Source organism: Nicotiana sylvestris, chromosome 8, assembly GCF_000393655.2.
Source record: "Nicotiana sylvestris chromosome 8, ASM39365v2, whole genome shotgun sequence".
Taxonomy (NCBI): domain Eukaryota; kingdom Viridiplantae; phylum Streptophyta; class Magnoliopsida; order Solanales; family Solanaceae; genus Nicotiana; species Nicotiana sylvestris.
In genome coordinates, this window is record NC_091064.1 from 16,185,635 (window position 1) to 16,193,488 (window position 7,854).

Below are 7,854 nucleotides of genomic sequence, written 5' to 3' on the forward strand. Positions count from 1 at the left end.
TTTAGATTTAAAGTCTTCCGCTTAAATTTTGTCTCATTCATTATATTGTTTGAAAGAAAGCAGGAAAGGTGTTTTAAATATTTGGCTTGCCTAGCTCCGATAGTAGGCGCCATCACGACACCCGATGGTGGGAAATCCGGGTCGTGACACGTGGTTCTAGCACGGTCGCTTTATTGACTACATTTGGCTTGAATTAAACTTGGATAAACTGTGATTTATTTGATTTTTATGCTTTTCTTATGTCCGTTTTTATTTATTTTAAAAAAAAATAAAGAAAAGATTTGAATAATAATCTACAACTTAACTAATGAGAGAAAATATTGTTATGAGTACTAATTTAAAAGATGAGACTAATGAGAGAAAATTATTAATTGACATTGCTTAAAACTAGTAAGATGTGGGTTTGTCTTGATATTGAATGAGGTAGCTCACTATTGGGTTGATGGAGTCAAATGGGCTCATGTCCAAGACAAAATCCAAAAGCCCATATGCTTTTGGACTTTAAATCTGCAGTTATGGCCTTTTAAAGCTATGTTACAGATTTGGCCCTATCTTGCTATTTGCAATCCGTAGCCAACTATTTACAAAAATAAGTTTACAGATTGTCTTTTTAATCTACAACTTAACTACCTTACTAAATAAGTATTTTTAAGAGATAAAAAAAAGATTATTGGGACTTTAAAATATAATAATAATAATAATAATAATAATAATAATAATAATAATAATAATAATAATAACTTAGCTTGGTGACAACAAAGGGACAAACATGGCTACAAGGATTCAAATTTTAATATATATGCTCCTTTCAGACAACCAAATGCCAGTGAAATTATATCTAATACTTTGCAAAAATACAAATAATTAAAGATGCTTAACACAATTTAATTAACTAACATATCGTTATAACATTATCAAACATTCAAGAGCATATAAAAATGAATTACAATAGAAGGATGAAGCTACTAATATTTCCCAGCGTCATTATCTTTCATTCCAACTCGATTTTATGAGTTTACATGGTCCGAAAATTACCTGGACAACAGAAAGAAGAACAAATACAGCAGAGTCAGCTCTTTCCAAAATCAACAGCAATACAATTAAACGGGCAGCAGCAACAGCAAAAGGCAACGACAACCGGCAGATTCAAACCCAAGAAAATAAACTAGAAATACCCCAGCAAAATAGTACAATTATGTAACTCCAAAAAAATCTTTCAAGACTACTCTATTTTTCTTAAACAAGTTTTTCACTTAAGAATCAACTCACAAAAGCTGCTAAGGGATATTATAGCTACTGATTTTTTTCTCTTTTTTGTGTGTAGAGATCTCTTAGTAAGATGGAGTGTCCTCCTTTTTCTTTTCCTCAGAAACAACCAGCTATTTCAAGATTAAAAATCAATCTTTCTGACAGATTTTTTCACAAAATCTGCTCTTAAATTCAAAAGCAAGACTTTTTTGGTTCAATCTTGTCCAACAGAGAGTACTTCGAATAAAATCTGCCCTTCACTATTCAAACATAGGCTTTTATTCAAAAATTGTCCAAAAGTCTATATTTTCTTACCAAACAAATGACTTTTGAGTTTTGTACTCACAAAGTCTTGAAGCAGTTCAAAAAAATATATATATAAACAAACAACTATCCTATACTCTCAAGTAATTCTTCACTACCTCACTTTCATCAATACAAAATTATTTTACTACTTCAACAAGTGCAAAACAGAAAATTTAATATTTCGAACATCAAAATCTAATGCTAAAATAATTAATAAGAGACAAAATAAAATCTGAAAATTAAAAATAAAATAAAAAATCAACCATGAAAACGAATAGGATTTTTACCATTTTACAAATCAAAAGGCCGAAAAAATGGTGGTATGCCAAAAGAGGGTGTTCGGGGAGGTTGATGGAATTTAGCCGGATTTTGGTCGCCGGATTTTTTGGGTAGAATTGGAATCAATATGTAGGTCTTGGGGAGTTCTATCCATTGATGTAGGTATTGTGGGGGTGGTAGTGGCCGGAGCTTCAAGAATTTGGGCAAAAAAGTGGCGGTTAAAATTTCCTAGATCTATGATTCAAGGAGTTTGAGGGGGTTTTGTAGGATTTGATTTGGAGATATGGAAAGAGGAGGTGTTGGAGATTACATGGTGAAATTTTGAGATGGTTTGGAGGTGGTCCGCCGCCGGTGGGCGATTTCCGGCGGCGGTGAAGGGGGGCGATTAAGGAGAAAGAGAGAGAAGAGAGAGGGGGGAGAAAATAATTTGGGGAGAAAATGGGGGCAAAATTTCAGCATTTCTAAGTCTTAAATACCTAGTTGGAAGATTGATTGTGGACCATTGGATGAGGGAGGGATGAATGGATGAGATTTAATCTTGATTCACTTAATGAAACGACGTAGTTTTGAGGCAAAACTACGTAGTTTCGGACCCTTTCAATGGCAGCCACTTATCTTGCACTCTTGGCCACTTTCTCTTTCAAATTTGGCCAAATTTCTTCCTTAATCCTACTTATTAAACTAAATTTACACAAATAAATAAAATAATTAAATAACTTATTCAAATGATCAATTAACTAAATTAATTCATCTATTGAAGAGTTAGTTAATTTTTTAAAATGCACAAATGAAGAAAAAACTATTTTTGGTATTTTTATGATCGGAAATACGCAATTAAACACACAAAATTGAAAAAACTATTAAATAATAAAAAACACTAATAAATTTAGGAGGTGTTAAAATAGCGCAAAAATTAGGTATTCACAGCTGCCCCTCTTTGCTCGAGAACATGAAGAGTTTTCGTGCAAAGAAAAGTGAATGTCATGGCTAATATTTGCTCACATTTCACTCCAATGAAAACGTTTTTGAAAAGGGTGACCGAACATTGCTTCCGAGGTTGCCTACATATCCTTGGCTATAAAGGAATCAGGTCAGTGTAGTTCTGAAAATTTTGGTAGCTGGGATTACCGGACACTGGATTTAAAATTGTTGATGTTGTTGTTGTTGTTTTTGTTGTTATTACTGTTACTAGCTGCTTACATCAAAAGGAAAAGAGAAGAGAAACTACATATGTCTGCAAACTAAGAATTACAAAATTCCTATTATGTGTATTTTGGAGTCAAATCTTGATTCTTGACTTGCTCGCATGTGTCGACCTTAGATTGGATCTTGATGCTCTTTGAAGAAAAGATTATGGCTCATTCTTGATTGCTTTATTTGTTGCTCAAAATTTGGCAAAGTAAAATTTGAGAAGTTGGGTTGCTGACACCTTATCAAAGCTAACTCCAACTATCTTGTGAACAAAAGACTTCTTTCTTCTAGTAAGAAAACTGAAACTTCAATATTTAATCGTCACTTGTGCTTTACGGTGGGGCCTGCAAAGATATCAAAGACAAACAAAACGAACAAATTTTTTCTGTCCCAGTTTGCACTAGAAAATTTTCGTGAGTTATTATAGAAAGTTATAAACTAATCTAACTTATTGAAAGAAAGTCAAAGACAATAATATACCGAAAAAGGAAATGTAACCAAGGGTTGGTGCCCTGTATTATTGAAAAGGATGTAACCAGGGGTTGATGCCATGTATTACTGATAGGGAATGTAATCGGGGGTTGGTACCCAGTATTACTTAAAGAAAATGTAACCAAGAGTTGGTGCCCTATATTATTGAAAAGAATGCCATGTATTACTGATAGGGAATGTAATCGGGGGTTGGTACCCTATATTACTTAAAGAAAATATAACCAAGGGTTGGTGTCCTGTATTATTGACAAAATGCTGAAATCCCTCTAGGCAAAAAGGTTCTACCCGAGTTAAACTACGTAAAAACAACTTGAGCGAAGAGTGATTCTACCCGTAACTATAAGATGGATCCCTCTAGGCGACAAGGTTCTACCCGAGTTAAGCTACGTAAAAACAACCTGAGCGAGGAGAAATTCTACTCGGAACTATGAGCTGGATTCCCCTAGACGAAAAAAAATCTACCTGGGTTAAGCTGTAGAAATTAAGCCTGGGCAAATAGTACTTCTACCCGGAACTATGAGCTGGATCTCCCTAGGCGAAAAGGTTCTACCTAGGTTAAGGTAATGTAAAACAACCTGAGCGAAGAGTACTTCTACCCGGAAATATGAGATGGATCCCCCTAGGCAAAAAGGTTCTACCTGGGTTAAGCTACGTAAAAACAACCTGAGCGAAGAGTACTTCTACCCGGAAATATGAGTTGGATCCCACTAGGCGAAAAGGTTCTACCTGGGTTACACTACATAAAAACAACCTGAACGAAGAGTACTTCTACCCGGAACTATGAGCTGGATCCCCCTAGGCGAAAAAGTTCTACCTGGGTTAAGCTATGTAAAACAACCTGAGCGATGAGTGCTTCTACCCGGAAATATGTGCAGGATCCCCCTAGGTGAAAAAGTTCTACCTGGGTTAAGCTATGTAAAACAACCTGAGCGAAAAGTACTTCTACTCGGAACTATGAGCTGGATCCCCCTAGACGAAAAGGTTCTACCTGGGTTAAGCTGCGTAAAACAACCTGAGCGAAGAGTACTTCTACCCGGAAACTATGAGCTGGATCCCCCTAGGCGAAATGGTTCTACCTTTGTTAAGCTACGTAAAACACCCTGAGCGAAGAGTACTTCTACCCGGAAACTATAAGCTGGATCCCCCTAGGAAAAAGGTTCTACCTGGGTTAAGCTACGTAAAAACAACCTGAGCGAAGAGTACTTCTACCCGGAAACTATGAGCTGGATCGCCCTAGGCGAAAAGGTTCTACCTGGGTTAAGCTAATGTAAAACAACCTGAGCAAAGAGTACTTCTACCCGGAACTATGAGCTGGATCCCTCTAGGCGAAAAGGTTCTACCTGGGTTAAACTGCGTAGAAATAACCTGAGCAAAGAGTACTTCTACTCAAAAACTATGAGCTGGATCCCCCTAGGCGAAACGGTTTTACCTGGGTTAAGTTACAAAAACTAAGCCTGGGCGAAGAGTACTTCTTCCCGGAAATATAAGCTGGATCCCCCTAGGAGAAATTCTACCTGGGTTAAGCTATGTAAAACAACCTGAGCGATGAGTGCTTCTACCCGGAAATATGTGCAGGATCCCCCTAGGTGAAAAAGTTCTACCTGGGTTAAGCTATGTAAAACAACCTGAGCGAAAAGTACTTCTACTCGGAACTATGAGCTGGATCCCCCTAGACGAAAAGGTTCTACCTGGGTTAAGCTGTGTAAAAACAACCTGAGCGAAGAGTACTTCTACCCGGAACTATGAGCTAGATCCCCCTAGGTGAAAAGGTTCTACCTAGGCTAAGCTGCGGAAAAATAACCTGAGTGAAGAGTACTTCTACCTGGAACTATGAGCTGGATCCCCCTAAGCAAGAAGGTTCTACCTGGGTTAAGCTGCGTAAAAACAACCTGAGCGAAGAGTACTTTTACCCGGAACTATGAGCTAGATCCCCCTAGGCAAAAAGGTTCTACCTGGGTTAAGCTGCTTAAAAACAACTTGAGCGAAGAGTACTTCTACCCGAAACTATGATCTAGATCCCCCTAGGTGAAAAGGTTCTATCTAGGTTAAGCTACGTAAAACTAAGAGGTGTGAACACTAGTGATGTATACCGAAAGTAAAAAAATGGAGATTTTAAGGAGCTTACGTTTGGTGACATTCGTTCTTTTAGAATCACCATTCTGCATGCTTTGTTCCTGCTTCAAACAACGAAAAATTGGTGATTTTTCAAAAGTGGTGGTTGGTTTATGGCATTGATGCCCTAAGTAGTTCGATTCGCGGCCACTGCCATCGAAGAACCAATTCTGTCAGCATGGCACCGAGATTCTTGACTGCTCTGTATTATTTTCTTGAGACCTTGGCTTTCCAAACTTTTGCCGAGATGGTTGGCCACGTGGGACTCAACCTTTTCAACTTCATTTGCCTTTATAGGCACTTCAATTTGATTTTCTCCTTCCAAGAGTTTTGATTTCAAAGCATCGGCCGCTATGGCCAGTCGAGGCCGACTTAGGCCCCTGACGAGGCTGGGTGCCTTTTTGCATATTAGCTTGTATCAAATGAGAACCCTATAAATCAGTCTTACCATCCTTTCTTTGTCTTAGTTTCGGAACAGAGTTAAACCGAAAGGGATTCAAAGAAAACAAATAATGGAATGGCAAATGAGTTTAAAAAAAGAAGTGTCCCTTTCGAGGAAAGGTAAGAAAGACTTATCTGGAGTAAATGCGGACTTCAATGAACATGACATGTCTTTTGGACTGGTTGCCTGATCTATGAAAATCGTGTGACTCTCAGAAATTCATCACAAACTTTGCCTCAAAATCGAAAAATCTAGCCAGAACTCTGTCGATGCCGATGACTGTGAGAATTCTCTTTTCGATCAGGGACGCCCTTTGTGGGTTTTCACGAGTTGACCTCTCTTATTTCTCTACTCACCACCACATTATAGTGCTCTTTGCGAGTTTTCACTAACAAGACTCTCTTATTTTGATTTCTTTGCTTACTGTCACCTCACGATGCCTATGTGGGTTTTCACCAATAAGACTCACTCATTTTATTTCTCTCATTTGATTGCATCATATCCAAGTAGCTGTATTCTCCAATTTTGGACATCTTTACCGATTGATCGGAAGAACTTGAACATGATTTAGGGTAAAAAGAGTTTGGACTAAATTACAACTTTGGAACCTTTCAGGCGAACCATCGCCGAACTATTATAACATGTGCCCCAATTTCACTTTTGGGGGAATTTGGTTTTTTATTTTATTTTGGTGTGACTGAACCCCAAAGAGAGACTGCCTACATATCCTTTCAGAATCAAGTCAGACGTAGTTCAGGGCGACTTGAACTTGTTTTGATTTTTTTTCATTTTTTTTCAATAACACCTTTAGGTTCCAAAGAGGGTAATCAAAGAAAAGTAACCAGCTCAAAGGGTTTGCAAAGGGTTGATAGTGTTTGGATAGTGAAAAAGAAAAGCCTTCTTATCCCAACCGGAGAACATTAATGCTATATAATGGATCCAACATTGTACCTTTTGACTGCATTTGTATTGACACTTATTTCAGGGACATTTTCTTTGATGTGTCCCAAGTACAACGCACTCTTTTAGCAGTACTCTTGTTGTAATGTATGGACCTTTCCAATTCTAGAACCAATTTTCCTTCAGTTGTACCAACTCTATGTTTTATTTCCTTAAACTTTATCTTCATTGCGATCTAATCTTTGATTCATTATTTCGAGGTCTGACAGCTTTCAGGATCCGGAAATGAAACCCGCAAGCATGTCATGTTATTGAAACCTGCATTTAACAGAACTAAAAAGAGAATAAGAAAGAAAAATGACAAGATTAAGAAAAGAGACATTCTTGGAAAATGAAATATTAATGTCATTTGATTTTTTTTGATTTTTGATTTTTTTCTTTTGAGATGGAAGGGTTTACATAGGAAAGCAAGAAAATAAATTAAAACATCTGGATCACACCTTGAGATAATCCGGACGCAGAAATGATAGCAAGACTGGCTACCGAGACTCCTGTCTGATGGGGAACTTTCATGCTTGGTGACCATTTATTAGCTTTTCTTCTGTCTTGGCAATGGCTGCAATGGCCTTCAGTGTCGGATCAAATTCCTCATCTTCACAAATCATTCCGACTATTGGCCCGATGTTGTGGGCAGGCAATAGATTTTTCATCACATCAGGATCTTCTTCATCTCGAAAAACAATTCTTTCAGCTTCAATCAAATCTTCAACTGCCCTTTTGAGGGTCCAACAGTCCTCCGTACTATGTCCCACTGCTCCAGAGTGGTATTCACATATAACATCAGCTCGGTGCGAGGGGGACTCGGGGTTTGGCCGTTTCGGGGC

General features: G+C 37.8%; 1 long non-coding RNA gene across 1 annotated transcript; it reads right to left on the reverse strand.

Annotated features, from left to right (window-relative positions):
• Window positions 1–869: 869 nt before the first annotated feature.
• On the reverse strand, window positions 870–2,257 carry LOC104228438 (uncharacterized). The gene is made up of 2 exons (XR_711336.2): window positions 1,842–2,257; window positions 870–1,035 (listed from the first exon to the last, which is right to left on the reverse strand). It is a non-coding gene; the product is annotated as an uncharacterized lncRNA (long non-coding RNA).
• Between the last annotated feature and the right edge of the window lie 5,597 nt (window positions 2,258–7,854).